Below are 15,401 nucleotides of genomic sequence, written 5' to 3'. Positions count from 1 at the left end.
CTTTTTTTTTTTTTTAATTTTTTTCCAACGTTTTTTATTTATTTTTGGGACAGAGAGGTAAGTCATTTCCTGCTGTTATACATTGCCTGATGTTGCCGCAGATAAGAAATTAGTCACTGTTCTCTATTTTATATTTTTTAAACTTATGTAACCAAGAGACCTCACATGACTTTTGATTTTGCTACATCACTCTACTTGAACTTCCTCTCTCAACAGGTAAAAAGGTTCTGATAAGAGCACAACACTCTGCTAGCTGGAAAACAGTAAAATCTCATACACAGCAGTAATTATTATTTAAATACCTAATTATGCGAACCTAATTAAACTTTGAAATAATAATTAACAAGATATGGAAGTGTATAATTAGATGCTAAAATAAGCAAATGAGAAAACATGTGCTACAGGAATTTGGAGACTAGATTGTGTTGGCACTAAAGACGTGGAGATCCTTTCAAAGAAACTGGGCTTGAGCTATATAGCTGACAGATTGAGAAGGGAAAATTGTCATGAAAAGCACAGGGTAAGGCTTGAAGTTGGAAGTAGGAGGTTTGGGGTGGAAAGCGGTGTAGGGATTCCTGGGAGATATAGCTGAATGAGTTCCTGGGAGAAGTACAGATCAGTAAGCAGGAAGGAGTCAGGAGGGGGTGTGTGAATGCTATCTTGCCAGATAGGAAAGATAGCTGAGCATTTTTTAAAGGAGAGAATCATCTAGATGTGTTAAAGACATCAATATGGCTGCAGGGCGAGGCATGGATTGGAACAGCAAGAAATTATTTTAACAGAATTCCAAAGAAGAGATGACCTTGCCTGACCCAGCCGACAGAACCTGTCCAACTATGACTGTACGTGTGTAGGCTTTGCTTCATCGTTAGTCAAAGCTCACAAATGCTTCCTGGACTTACACAGACAGTTTTTAAAAATGTGTGAATTGTGACCATCCTATGACTTTAGCGTCTATACTATAGCTGATTCTGTCCACTATTTACCTAGACTATTAAAAAAGGACTCAGCTCTGTTTATTAACTTAATTTATGAAAAAGAGCCCGTAATGATATACATACATGAAATTAATAGCTTATTTTTGATAAGAATCCTTCCTAGGTCCTTAGACTTCCCATTCACTGACTTCCTGGTACCAAATGTATTCATTAAACCTGATTACTTACATAACTTGAGAGCCATGAGTCAATTAAAAATGATACTTCTTGGTGAGAAATAAAAATGAAAAGGATAGATGCAGCAACGCTGGTTAGAAAAGCTGCCAGATAAACCTTTAAAATCGTAGTGAGTTTTCTGATCCTCAGAATTATTCCCATATGCTTTGAAAAATAGCATGATAACAATTATAACCTAACCTGGTCAGAAATGATATTCTTTTAGGTTTCCTTTGTTAAAGGAAAGTTGGATTTCCAAATAATAGAATGACCCACTGATGATACCTGCATTAAATCCTTTTATTTTTAGAATTCCTTTAAAATACCTTGAACGTTGGTGTTGCCTTCATGAGATCCTAAAATTTCCAGTTAATGAAAATTTAAAATTATGTAGTATCTGTTTCAATATTGCTTTTCTTTAAAAAAAATTTTTTAATGTTTATTTATTTTTGAAAGAGAGACACAGAGACAGAGCATGAGTGAGGGAGGGGCAGAGAGAGAGGGAGACACAGAATCTGAAGCAGGCTCCAGTCTCTGAGCTGTCAGCACAGAGCCCGACGTGGGGCTTGAACCCACGATCCGTGGGATCATGACCTAAGCCGAAGTTGGACACTTAACTGAATGAGCCACCCAGACACGCCTCAATATTGCTTTTCTAATGTAGCAAAGTTTTTTTTATTTGTTTGTTTGTTTGGTTTTTCAGCCCTCTTTTATAATCTTTACCAAACCCAAAGCTGGAGAAATGAGTTACCTAACATAGGTTAAGCAGGTGTGGATCCTGGCTGCCATTATGAAGTGAAGGAATGATGGAGAATCTCTCTCTGAAGACAGTTGGGACTAAATTATCAGTCTTTAGAAAACAAGAGATTAATTATGATGTCAAAACATCCTGATTTCTGTGCTTGCCTTATAAAACTCCTGACTTACCCAGTTCAGTTATGGAACCAAACAGACTCAAGGATGACCGTATTGGATTGCATGACACATAGATAACTTTATAAACCGTTGCTGTGCATGAGGAAAGACTGACAGTCATGCTTCTGTGGACTGATGGATATGAGAATATGGGGAAAAGGAGAAGATTGAAATTGCTGGTGTTAGTAATTTATATTGACAACTCTGATTTACCTCATTTCTTTGGAGAATTTAACCTGTTTGAGAAAGCTGTTTTTCCAAAGTACGCGGGACTGTTTCCTGGTCAGACTGGCCGCATTCACTGCGCTCACAGGAGGCTGTAGTGAAATCCTTGTGCGTGTCTCTTCAAAAATACCTGAGAGAATTTGGGGGGCAGGGGTGGGGCATGGCCTGGTACACGCCACCAATCCCAACAGCCTAGCGATTGCTGAGAATTTCTTCAGTCATAGAATAAGCAATGATTTTCCGTAGGCAGTGTGGTGAAAAGTAAGAATGGAATTTACAGCTTTCTTCCAAATTATCCCTTCCCTTCAGCCTCCAGCCACTGTTACATCTATACCAACATGGCCTCACTCATTCTTCACAACAGCTCTTGACAGCCCTCAGTCTTCCCAGGCCGAGTTTCGTTTCTGTAGTTTTTCTGGGCTCCATTCAGAGGAATGGAGTCAGAAGCAAGCCATTTAGCAGAAACAAGTATAGTTCTTTGGAAGCGGTATCCCTTTTCTTACCACAACTCATCGTAGGAGGAAACGCACAGCATGCTCATAAACTCTTTTCTCTTCTGGCTCTTGAGATGGATAAGAGTGACTATCACCATTCCTACCTGCTCTTTAGACACTAAGATCAACAGACAGTCATTATCATTGTTGCTTGATGATTAACATGGTTTCAAATTCATCTTAAAATTACCAGTGGGATGGAATTCGCCTTTAAATGTCATGCAATCGAAATTTCATGATTTATTACATTACAACCAGGTAAACTGAAAAACAAACAAAACCCCCTACACCCAATCAAGACAATTAGTGTTAAAGGGCGTGTTAAGGGCATAACACTTAGGGTGTTACGTTAAATCTCATAGAGTTAGCCCAGACTCACTGAGCCAGTGCACTGAAGCTTTGAGAAAAACATGCTCACACCTTTGCCAAATTTTCTGTCAGAGTAGTAAGTACAGAAAAGTGACATGGAATAACTCCATGAAATTACAAATGGAAAGAAGAAATAATACTTCTAAGTCCACTTTGCAAGAAATCCTAATTCTTGCAACCCCTCTGATAAATTCATATTCAGGTTAAAAAAATTTTTTTTGAGAGATAGAGAGAGAGACAGCGTGAGCAGGGGAGGGGCAGAAAGAGAGGGAGACACAGAATCCCAAGCAGGCTCCAGGCTCAGAGCTGTCAGCACACAGCCCACCATGGGGCTGAAACTCATGGACTGTGAGTTCATGACCTGAGCTGAAGTCGGACGTTTAACCGACTGAGCCACCCAGGCGCCCCTATATTTAGGTTTAAAAAATTAACTGAATTCTAAAACCAAAGCTCCATCATATCTGTGAGTCTCACTTCATATACAGGGGCCTCTTGAAAAAATCCAGCGTGGCAATGGCTTCCATAGCTGAACTGCATTCTCCTTTTCGTCTCATTAAATATATATAGTGCACAGAAAATAAGTTCCTTTCTGTCAAAAAGTTGGAAGCTTTTATTTCAAACCAGTTTATTTTACACATATATACTCACATACTCTACACTGGCATTTTAAATTTTATTCCAGAAAGTGAGAGCAAATAGAACCGCAATGAGATTTTTATTTAGCTCAAAGCGTTAATGCAAATGTCCTCATTACTGTCCTTGGAAAACAACAACAGCAGCAGGAAAACCTACATTCCCAGTAAAGCTGTAATCCAGATATCTAAGATTTAAACCGAAGGGTTAAAAAAAGATAACAATATCAGCAAGGGGCAGGAAGACAGAAGGTGTAGTTTATCAACTAATGGAAAAGATTGTGCCTAGGAACCGAGAAGGAAATAGCGTACAAGACAGCTTTCGCTGAAAAAGTGCCCAGTGAGTTCCTAAAATATTTGAATTCCAGTTTGGAAACTGTATCTTAAAACACATTAAGTGAGCTGGCTGTTCCCAGTCATTCCTTTTGAAACACATCTTATTCAAGCTGTGAAGAGATCGTACGAACTCAATATGAGAAAAGTATTCATTATGGTGCGGTTACAGTGTGAGCAGTGCCTGATGGCAACGTAACACAAAGGAAAAGAAAGGAAAGTACGAAAGGACCTAATTTTACAATGATCCCAACCAAGATACAGCCATGTCACTGGGATCTCAGATTTCTGGTCTAGAAAATAGAACGTTTTAATTTTAGGCTTTTAGCCTCTGTTCAATATAATTTTCAGAAGGAGCATGACGTCATTACCTCTAAAGCTCATTTCAGAGCATTCCCTCAGTGACTGAGCCTCACCTGTGTACTTTTGCGGAAAATGCTTCCCAAGTGCACCCCCCAACTCGGTTCCTGAGTACAGAAGCCCTTCTTGGGTCACAAAAAGCAGGACCCCCAAATTCTGATCCCCGTTTACAAATACACCATTTAGGAGTTTGCTTTTAACGGCTTTTTCATTTCTGTCACAGCCTAGGAAGGCGTAGTTTGGAATCACTTGGGGTACAAAAAGGCAACCTCTTCCGAGCGTTCAAAGGAAAGAAAAATGATATTTGCCTTCTTACTCATTTGTGACATAGGCACCTGTGTACAGACAGTTTGGAAATGCATTCCTCTCATTATTCTCAAAAGAATCATTGTCAGTGTTTATTGTTAGTAAATACCTCTTGTTTAAATTGCACATGGTAGACAAAAAATCAGTTGGTTCACACATTACACAGCTTCAGTGCAGCCACATGTTCCCCTGAGGATACACTCACGCTAATGGAAACATCTCCTTTAGAAAGTATGTGAAATCTGGGGGTGCCTGAGTGGCTCAGTCCGTTGAGCATCTGACTTCCGCTCAGGTCGTGATCTCGTGGTTCGTGGGTTAGAGCCACGTGTCGGGCTCTGTGCTGACAGCTCGAAGCCTGGAGCCTGCTTCCGATTCTGTGTCTCCTTCTCTCTCTGCCCCTCCCCTGTTCTCACTCTGTCTCTCTCAAAATGAATAAACATTAAACATTTTTTTAATTTTTTTTAATATTTATTTTTGATAGAGACAGAGCACAAGTGGGGGAGGGGAAGAGAGAGAAGGAGACACAGAATCTGAAGCAGGCTCCGAGCTCCGAGCTGTCGGCACAGAGCCCGATGCGGGGCTCAAACACACACTGAGAGATCATGACCTGAGCTGAAGTTGGACGCTCAACCACTGAGCCACCCAGGCGCCCCAAACATTTTTTAAAAAAAGAAAATATGTGAAATCTAAGCAGTGTAGCTTTAACAGGTCATCTAGCATGGAGCTGCAAGCATTCTGAGAACAAGAGAAAGGATGAACTGGAAAGAAAGCCATTTTACACCCCGTTTGGCCTTGACATACCATCTGTCATCCTCTCCAAATTGTTCATTCTTTTTCATTTTAAATATCAAGACAGTTGAAGGAATGTTAAGGTAAGTGAAGTGAAAATATCATTTGGTAAAATCATGGTGATTTTGGCAAACACAGAAGGAAACCTGAATCATACTTGTGGCTCTCCACAGGAAGGGCTCAGGCAGGCTGTCTCCACAAAAGCATGCTGACATTTATCTCAGAAAAGACACTGTGACGTCCCACAGCTCCTGTAGCATTTGTGTAGATGAAGATAAATATATTTCACTCCGTGGGTCTGTAATCCTCCAGCCTTTTAGTTGGACCAAACCGTTGAAGAAATTCCTTCCAAGTCTTAGGCCTTGTTCCATTTCCCAATGCTGGCATACTTGATGATCTCTTTTTTATTCTGAACGTGTTATATGTAACATTTTTATATGGGATATAATTAAAGAAGAGAGAGACAGACAGAGAGAGAGAGAGGAAGAACACTAGTGAGGCCAAATCCTGGAAGCACAGCTTGTGTTGAGTACTTTATAGAAACTGTAAAATACACTTTCAATCATTAGATTATATATGAGACTCAGTACGGTGCTGACTTTCTTTACTGGCTAACAGGGTCTTAAAATTGGATATACGATGATTCTGCTGCAGAAAATGCAAGTCTTTCTTTCTCAAGATGAATTTTTACTTGACCTTTGTATGGCACAACAATCTTTGGAAGCCAAATACTTTGTTTCTTATTCGTTACGCTCCTCTAGAGAACTCTGCCCCTTGGTGACAACGAGGAACAATTTGAGGATTGTCTCAGAACACTGTCACTTTGTACGTCTCAAAAGTTACTCACAGATTTTGAAATGAAGATCTTAGAGGTGAGGTCAAATGACCTCAGAATAAGAGGCACCGGGGGCGCCTGGGTGGCTCAGTCGGTTAAGCGTCCTACTTCAGCTCAGGTCACAGTCTTGCGGTCCGTGAGTTCAAGCCCCGCGTTGGGCTCTGGGCTGATGGCTCAGAGCCTGGAGCCTGTTTCAGATTCTGTGTCTCCCTCTCTCTCTGCCCCTCCCCTGTTCATGCTGTGTCTCTCTCTGTCTCAAAAATAAATAAAAACGTTAAAAAAAAATTAAAAAAAAAAAAAAGAATAAGAGGCACCATTCTTCAACACTCCCTGGCCCCTGGTGGATAATTGACCAAATTTACTCTTTCACACTTAGCAAGTGGGTGTGTATGAAGCTACGTGGGTGGTAGTTGTGATAATCAGTGCATCCATTTTGTAAAAGTGTTTATTCAGAATAATTTACAATTTTACGATGATGGTTGTGTAGCAGCATCCCGGCCATGTTCCTGGAGGAGGAACCTTTCCTTCTCAAGGCTTTCTTTCTCCAGGGTGCTTTTCCGCTTGAGCTTTCCTTTTAACAAACTACTAGAAATATTCTTATATTTTGCTTATCCTTCTCTTGCTTTTGACCTCTTCCCCTGCATGTGATGGTTAGTTGTTTCTCCATAGTTAACTAGATTGTGGTTCATGGTATAAAGGAAAATATGAGTTTCTTTAAACAAAAATGTGCACTTTATAGTTTTCACATACAAAAAATTCTTGTGGGAAATCCCAGTGAACACGATCCAAACTACAGATTAGGATACAAAATAGATGATTTTCCCCTCCTCCACTCATGCTCTGTCTCTCTCTCTCTCTCTCTCTCTCTGTCTGTCTCAAAAGTAAATAAACATTAAAAATTATTAAAAAAATAGATGATTTTTGTATATTTGCTCATATGTATTATTAGAAGTGTTTGGAGTATACAAAAATAGCCGCTAATCAGAACAAAGAGCAATGAGCACCTGGAAGAAATATACACACCAATCACAAAGCACTAAATGTCATTCATAAGATAAATTTCAAATATCTGTGCTTCCAGGAACAGGTTCATATTTTTTTTATTTAAAAACTATAATTGCCTCGCCAGTGATTAAATATAAATAGGAGGTTTCTCCTAAACCTTAGGCTAAATTCCTGTTTGCCCCACAGCAAAACTGAGACTATTTGATGGAGTAAATTGAAAGGTGCTCTTGACCTAGTGATAGTGAGGATGGCTTGAAAATATAATTAAAAGTAAAGATGTCTGATTGTTTTCATGATAACTGTTTTATTCTGCATTACTCAATTCCCTATGCTCTCTTTTTTTTAAAGAGGCACATCATTAAAAAAAAAAAAAGTTTATTTATTTATTTTGAGAGAGAAAGAGAGCAGGGTAGGGTCAGAGAGAGACGGTAAGAGAGGATCCCAAGGAAGCTCCCCGCTGCCAGGACAGAGCCCGATACAGGACTCAAACTCACAAACCATCAGTTCATGACCTGAGCAGAAACCAAGAGTTGGACACTCAACCGACTGAGCCACCCAGGTGCCCCCTACGCTCTTTTTGATAGTTTATTTTTTCTGTTATTCATATTAATTTTGCATATTATTGCAAAAGAAGACAATCATAAGAATGATGTCTCCTGAAATATCTTTAGATTAACTGAAAGTGCTTAATAACAATCTTCCCTCTAATGTTGATGGATTGAAGAGAGGGAATCACTTGAAATTCAGGTTAGTTGAAAATGTACAAGTGAAGCTTTGCACAGTGGCAGTATCGTAGCCAAAGAGATTTATCCGAGGTGCGATTATTGCTAATTGAAAATGTACGAGTGGAGGGAGAAAAGAATGGTATATTTTTTCTTACCCTTATATTTTAAGATAAAATTTTACTATTAGTATTTAGGTGATGTTCCATGAAAACAAGGACCAGGGCTGCTTGATTTTAGTTGAGCAACATTTCAGACGTCATGCATCTTTGAGTTTGTAATGAATTTGAATCACATGTGAAAAGTGTATTGTGGTCATCATACTTCCTCGCCTAGATAATGTAAGAGTGAGCTAAGGTAATACATATAGGGTCGGAAGAGAGACTGATGCAGTGTCAAAGGCCTAGTGTGCTGTCTGGCATTCAACTGATAAGTAAGAAGCTGAAGAGATAGGACATGCGGATAGAGCCATTCTTCTCTGCATCAGTTTCTCAAGTAGGAGGGACCCTATTGACATTTTGAGACCAAAAATTCTTTGTGTCCTTTACATTGTAGCATGTTTAGCAACATGCCTGACCTTTGCCCACTAGATGCTAGTAGTGTATCTGCCCCTCCACTATCCCCCGCCCCCCACCTCCACCCCTCCTGGCCACCTGAAACCTCAGTTGTAACAATGAAGAACGTTGTGAACATATTGCAAAATCAGGGCAAAATCTCCCTGGTTGACAACCAATGTCTGTGAAAAGCAGAGTTCATTGCCCCGTATCCTGTGCCCAGTTCAGGAGCCCTGCCTGTCAAGTTCACCCTTGGTTTGTTACACAATTAATGGCAGAACTTCCCCATTCTGTAGAAACATCAGGTCACTGTGTTTTTAGTAGTCATCCCAGAACTTACTGGAAGAAACTTCTTAACCATGCAAGTTGTTCCTAAATTAGAATAAAATGAGAAGCAGAGAGAGAGATGGGAGGTGTGGTATTTAATTACATAGTGTCAGTGAATTCCATGTGGATTTGAAAAGAAATGACCACTTCAGGCAAACATTTCATGCTTAACAATTATCCTTGTTTAACACAGAATGTCTCAAGTTATTTGTTCAGTTCCTAAAAATCAAGAATTATCAAACTGAAGTGAAATATGTACTTGAGGTAGAAAAATATTCTCCTTTTGTGCTAAGAATTCTATTTCCTTAATTGATGTTTAATATACACTGTGTAGAAGGATTAAAAAATACCAGTCGTTCTAGGGGCGCCTGGGTGGCGCAGTCGGTTAGGCGTCCGACTTCAGCCAGGTCACGATCTCGCGGTCCGTGAGTTCGAGCCCCGCGTCAGGCTCTGGGCTGATGGCTCGGAGCCTGGAGCCTGTTTCTGATTCTGTGTCTCCCTCTCTCTCTGCCCCTCCCCCGTTCATGCTCTGTCTCTCTCTGTCCCAAAAATAAATTTAAAAAAATGTTGAAAACAAAAAAAAAAAAAAAAAAAAAATACCAGTCGTTCTATAATGTAATTGCTCTCACAGACAAATGTTTATTTTTATTTTATTACCTTTATTTCTGAAGTCATAAAAGTTTTAAAAATTACTATAACCAAATGGCTAACAGATATAAGTGATAAAAGATATTAGGCCTATTACTGTGAACTATTAAAATAAAAACAAGCTTTTTATTTTTATTTTTTAACGTTTATTTATTTGTGAGACAGAGAGAGACAGAACATGAACGGGGGAGGGTCAGAGAGAGGGAGACACAGAATCTGAAACAGGCTTCAGGCTCTGAGCTGTCAGCACAGAGCCCGACAAGGGGCTCAAACTCACGAGCTATGAGATCATGACCTGAGCCGAAGTCGGATGCTCAACTGACTGAGCCACCCAGGCGCCCCTAAAAACAAGTTTTTAAGATGTGCCAGTTGGTAGTTTAGTACATATGAGATACACACAATGGAGCAGATTATATTTACAATTGCTCTGTCTTCATGAAGATGTAAATGTGACTTAAATGTGGGTAGGGAAAGAAAATTTGCGATGTGATAGAAACCACTTAAAAGCATGAAGTTGAACAAAAATCAAAATGGCTGCATTAATGCTTCCAGGAGGCTCAATTTTTTGAAACATTTTTATTTATTTATTTTAGAGAGCAAGAGAGCTCAAGTGGGGAGAAGAGCTTGAATGGGGTGGGGGGCGCACGGGGGAGAGAGATAGTGGGGCTGAGAATATTAAGTAGGTTCCACTCTCAGCTCCATGGTCATGAAATCATGACCTGAGCGAAAATCAAGTCAGACTCTTTTTTTTTTTTAATGTTTATTCATTTTTGAGAGAGAGTGTGTGTGTGTGTGAACAGGGAGGAGCAGAGACAGAGGGAGACAGAATGAGAAGCAGGTTCCAGGCTCTGAGCTGTCAGCACAGAGCCTGACGCGGGGCTCAAACTCACAAGCCTCGAAGTTGGATGCTTAACACAACTGAAGTTGGATGCTTAACCGACTGAGCCACCCAGGCACCCCTTGATTTTTGACCTAAGTAACTTTTTCCCTCTGTGCCACACACCTCCCCTCCTCCCTTCTGAGGCTTTTGTTTCAGGAGCCCAGTACCACTCTGAAAACAAGAGCAAGGAGGCTGGCTGCACAAACACAATTCCTGCTGAAACCGGCTAGATTCTCCACCCCCTATAAAACCCCACGGCCCCTTGGTCGGCATGGGCTTGTAGCTTTGAAGGCCTTAGTCTGCTGCGGTCTCCTTTGCCCCACAAAGCAATGAAGCTCTTGTTCCTCTTTATACCCAAACTGTCTTCACCTTACGTATTTGGACTCCGGAGCACAGAGGTCGGTTTTTGACATCATTATCATGAGGAAAGTCAAAATGTTCTCCGCTCTATGCAAACAACTAGGTCAGTGCATACCTGGATTAGTTATTTCTTTATTTATACTCATCTTTGACTCAAAACCAGTTGAGTTAGCTTGTATAAAATACAGCAACATGACTCAGATGCTTAAAGTGTAAACAGAAAAAAGCCAAAACAAAATCCGAGAAACATAAAATAAGGTTAATAAAAGCCTCGTTTAAAAAATACCATTATAAAATGAACTTCATTGTGGTAATCATTTCACAATGTATTCACGTATCAAATCATCATGTTGTACACTTGAAATATATATGGTTTTGTCAATTATACCCTAATAAAACTGGAACAATAAATAAGCTGAAATAATTCTTTTTGTATCTACAAAACCAAAGGACAAAAGATCCGAATAGATAGTTGTTCAAAGAAGATACACATATTGAACATAGTTGAATACACGCTCAACATAGTTACTGACCGTCAAAGTCTTTGACAAGTTGTACATACATATTATACCACAGTTCTAACTCCTCTGTTATCCAATATGGCATTTGCATAAAAACAGTTATGTAGGTATGGGTGGCTCCATCAGAACAGCATGTGACTCTTGATCTCGGGGTCATGAGTTCAAGCCCCACATTGGGTGTAGACATTGCTTAAATAAATAATAAGCTTAAAAAAACAACAACTAAAAAACAATCCCCCCCCCAAAAAAAAAAAAAAAAACGGGCCCCTGGGTAGCTCAGTCAGTTAAGCATGTGACTCTTGATCTTGCCTCAGCTCATGATCTCACAGTTTGTGAGATCGAGCCCCATGCTGGGCTCTGCAGCTGACAGCCTGGAGCCTGCTTGGGATTCCCTGTCCCACCTTCTCTGCCCCTCCTTTGCTTGTGCTTTCTCTCTCTCAAAATAAATAAATAAACTTAAAAAAAGAAAAACCAGATGCATCGGTCAATGGAACAGAAAAGACAGTACAGAAATAAACCCACACATATGTGGGCATTATGCTAAGTGAAATAAGTCAGAGAAAGAGAAATACTGTATGATATGTCTTATATGTGCAATCTAAAAGAAAAACAAAAACTGAGCTCACAAGTACAGAGAACATATTGGGATGTAGGGGATAGGTGAAATGGGCGAATTTGGTCAAAAGGCATAAACTTCCAGTTTAAAAAAGAATAATTTCTGATGAAGTAATGTACATTGTACATTGTGTACAACATGATGACCATAGGTAATAATACCATATTATATATGTAAAGTTGCTAGGAGGGTAAATCTTAAAAGTTCTCAGCACAAGACAAAAATTTATAACTGTATGTGGTGATGAATGTTAACTAGACTTATTGAGGTGATTATTCTGATACATATACATATATTGAATCCTCGTGTAGTACACCTAAAACTGATGTAATGTTTTATGTCAATTATGTCTCAAAAAAAAAAAAAAGTTTTTTTAAAAGAGAGATCTACTATTCTCACCTTTTCTAAAATCACTTTCTGAGGAAAAACTTTCCCTTCATTTTTATGGTATTTTATCTTTTTATTTTATTTTATTTTATTTTTAATGATTATTTATTTGAGAGAGAAAGAGAGATTGTGAGTACGTGAGTGGGGGAGGGGCAGAGAGCAAGAGTGGGAGAGAGAGAATCCGAAACAAGCTCTGCACTGTCAGCTCAGAGCCCAGCATGGGGCTCAATCCCATGAACTAAGAGATTATGACCTGAGCCTAAATCAAGACCCAGATGCCCAGGCACCCCTATTTTCTCTTTTTAAAGTGTCATTGTTCTATTTCAGATAATACCAGGGATTTGCTCATATGGCACATATTTATTTATATACTAGTGAACCTCCTTGTTTGTGTAGAAGGCAGCTCCCCGAAGGCAATGATGATTGGATGATAATATGAAAGAATAATGACAATGATTATAAGCTCAGCGTTCATGTTTTGTGTTATTCCAACATGTCTGCACAATGCAGTAAAATTATCTCTATTATTTAGCTCCATAGTTAGGTTAAAGTAGATCCTCAAATAATTCTATTTGCTGAAAAATGTACAGTCTTATTGCTTTATTGGAAATCACCGACCTGTTGTGTATTAACATTAGCATCATGTGTGACTACTCTTTTGTTTTCCTGCAGCACAAAGAAGATGCCATTTGCATTCACACTGAACCTCCTCCATTCGATTCAAGACTGTATTCTTGGTGCTGCATGGAATGCATAAAGGACCGAGGCAGTGTCTGACTTCAAGGATCTGGCCATCAAATCGTAAGGATAAAACAAGAGCACAGTATAAATCAGATAATAAAACCCGTAATTGGAGGCACACACAATATGCTATGGAATTTGAAGTAAGGACACATCACATCAGATTACAAGTTAAAGGAAAGTTGGGGCGCCTGTCCGACTTCAGCTCAGGTCTTGATCTCATGGTTTGTGAGTTGGAGCCTGCTTCGGGCTCTGTGCTGACATCTCAGAGCCTGGAGCCTGCTTCAGATTCTGTGTGTCCCCCCTCTCTCTCTCTGCCCCTCCTCTGCTCATTCTCAATCTCTCTCTCTCTCTCTCTCTCTCTCTCTGTCTCTCTCCCCCCGCCTCAAAAATAAATAAAAAGAAATTAAAGGGAAGATTTCATGAGATAGGTGGCATGTCATTTAGGGACTCTGTGGCAGAAACTATTAGTTGTCTACCTACATATCCACAATCCCCCTTCCTTCTTAGTTCAGTATCCTGAATTTTAGCTGAGCCTGTTGATGCATGGAAAGACCACATTTCCCAGCCTCCCTTAAAGTGAGGTGCAGTCATGTGACCAAGCACTGGCTGGTGAGATGTCCACAGAAGTGTTATGTATGATTTCTGTGAAGGATGTTTAAAGAGTAGCTGACTTGCAGGAAGGAGTTTCTTTTTATTGTTCTGCCTTTTTGTCTTCTGCCCACAACTCAGATATAATGGTTGAAGTTACACAGACCGTTTTAGGTCTCGATGTGTCATGAATGTAGCAACCTTATGCTAACCTGGTAGAAGAGAACAACAGGAGTTGGGGTTTCTGATGAAAACATGGGATGGACTTCTTACCAGGGCACCTGGGTGGCTCAGTCAGTTAAGCATACAACTTCAGCTCAGGTCATGATCTCACAGTTGGTGAGCTTGAACCCCACGTGGGTTCTCTGGTGTCAGTGCAGAGTGCACTTTGGGTCCAGTGTCCCCTTCTCTCTCTGTGCACCTCCCTTCACCGTCTCTCAAAAATAAATAAACATTAAAAAATAAGACGGACTTCCTACCTTCAGATTTGTTTTACATGAGAATAAAATCAACTTTATATTTATGTAACCCCTACTGTTAAGGTATATGCTGGTCTCTAAAGATCATAACACTATAAGCTGTAGACAGTTTCATTAAAGGGAGGCAGAGAGGAAAGCTGTTTTAGCAAAGAAAGTAACACTGTATTGGGAGATTGTATAATTTTACCTCTATTCTCATTTTGATAATTTCTTAAAGCCTCTGGTAGTATTTCTTGTGGTCCTCTTGCCTTCTAACAATACTTCAACTTCAAGAGAGGCAGTTTTGCTCAGTGATTAACGTTGCAGACTGTTGAGTCAGACTACATGGTTAAAATCCCAGCTTGACCTCCCATGAGCTGTATGACAGGAGCAATTATTTAACCTTCCCCAGCTTTCTCATTTGCACAGTGTAAAAGGTGATAAAACCTATTTCCTAACGTTTTTTGTAAAGATTGATCAGTAAAGCCTGTAATAATAAATGTCAGAGAGAAATGTGGCTATCACTTTCCAGAATATGTCGAGTGTTCGTTGAATATCAAGCTCTATACTCAACCCGGGAACTCAGAGTTAAATACATCACATTCCTTACTCTCTGGAAGTTTACAGTCTAGTGATCTGTGAGAGAAAATGTGTTTGCATATCAGGGATGATTCTCTTTGTAGTTCCGCGTCCTGTGAACCGCACCACACTATGCAGTTCTGAGCTATAGAACAGTGTTTATTCAGCAGACGAACCATGCAGTTCAGTGCACACTCCAATGCCAAGAAAAGATGTTCTGGCATGGACCACAAGAAGATCAACGTGATCATATCATGAGATTATCCCCGCTACAAAAAGGAAGAACAGACTGTCTCTCAATGTGTTCAGGTTAATGGTAACTCCATTTGGGGGAGACCTAAAAATGAGTAATGTCAGAGTACAACGGCACTAAAGGTGTCTAGTGTTACTAGATAACAATTTGTGCAAATGACAAATGACAAAGCGGTCCTGACATGTCTCTACTGCCTGTCCATGTGTTTATACTGAGAGATACTTCCTCTTTTGTGCACATGACTTTTCATCAACCTCCACTTCCACTTGGAAGTATGGAGGAAATTGCCAAATCATTAGGAAGTCTGTCAGTTCTTTGGAAATTGCAGATATTTATTGGAGAAATAA

The 15,401-nt window shown here is 39.8% G+C and overlaps 1 non-coding gene across 1 annotated transcript; it reads left to right on the top strand.

Annotated features, from left to right (window-relative positions):
* The first annotated feature begins 8,187 nt into the window (after positions 1-8,187).
* Positions 8,188-8,322, top strand: LOC131489339 (U4 spliceosomal RNA). The gene has a single exon (XR_009250492.1). It is a non-coding gene; the product is annotated as a U4 spliceosomal RNA (small nuclear RNA).
* The last annotated feature ends 7,079 nt before the right edge of the window (positions 8,323-15,401 follow it).

Source organism: Neofelis nebulosa, chromosome 1 (genome assembly GCF_028018385.1).
Source record: "Neofelis nebulosa isolate mNeoNeb1 chromosome 1, mNeoNeb1.pri, whole genome shotgun sequence".
Taxonomy (NCBI): Eukaryota; Metazoa; Chordata; class Mammalia; order Carnivora; family Felidae; genus Neofelis; species Neofelis nebulosa.
The sequence above is the reverse complement of the archived record's forward strand: the minus strand, read 5'-3'. Positions and strand labels throughout refer to the sequence as shown.